The sequence below is a fragment of the Bremia lactucae genome, assembly GCF_004359215.1.
Source record: "Bremia lactucae strain SF5 chromosome Unknown BlacSF5_NotPlaced_14_SHOA01000003.1_5325bp, whole genome shotgun sequence".
Lineage (NCBI taxonomy): Eukaryota > Oomycota > Peronosporomycetes > Peronosporales > Peronosporaceae > Bremia > Bremia lactucae.
Genome location: NW_027152026.1, coordinates 1 through 858, shown reverse-complemented (window position 1 = coordinate 858; position 858 = coordinate 1).

Genomic DNA, 858 nt, shown 5'->3' with positions numbered 1-858 from the left:
AGCGAATGCGATTTGCATTTGCTCGTCGACGATGTGACGTGCCCTTATGGCATCGTCCAACTCGACAAACCATCTCAAGAGGAAGTCTTCTTCGACTCCCCTATACTTAGAGATATCAATCTTTAGAGTTTCGGGACGACGCGTTTGCGTCATCCCAGGTACAGAAGTCTGTACCTGTTGTGACCTCAACAGTTCTGCCTGTTGAGAGCCTTGCTGATTCGGCAAGGCTACTTTTCCCTTCATCTCATCAAGTTCATGTTGTATGAACTTGGCGATGGTTGAATGATGGGCATCTCTGTCTAAGTTGGACAGCAATGCCAAGATTGCATCGTTTCCTTCGGTCGAACTCATTCGTTCGACCGCACTTCTTATTATGTCACTAAGAAAGGAGTAGCTTTCAGGGGAAATGTGATGCGTATTCCCACTATCATCTAACATGTCCATATTAGATGTAGGAAATGTGGTCCTTGGACGGACTACAAAGTGCTACCAGGTGTAACGGGGCACTACGACTCGTACTGTTTGAGTACAAGTCCACTTCGCACTGCTTCAGTTGGGAGTGGTGCCTTACGTTAGTTGACGTACACTGTACGTGCAAAGGAAGACTTCTCTTAAGACAAGTAGACTTAAGAGGATAAAATGAAAACTGTATTAAATATATTTAAGTGTCTCTTGTTCCATCTTTGTAAATGCTAACTTAACTATAACCTAATACTAAACATGTAAATGAATTCTTATCTCTATCTTATCTGTAACTCTCTCTTTGATTACCCCTACAGCTGATTAGTCTGCAAAATAAACTTATATAATGGCCTATACCTATTTATGGATAAGAATTTTGAATATTACCATCTAAAG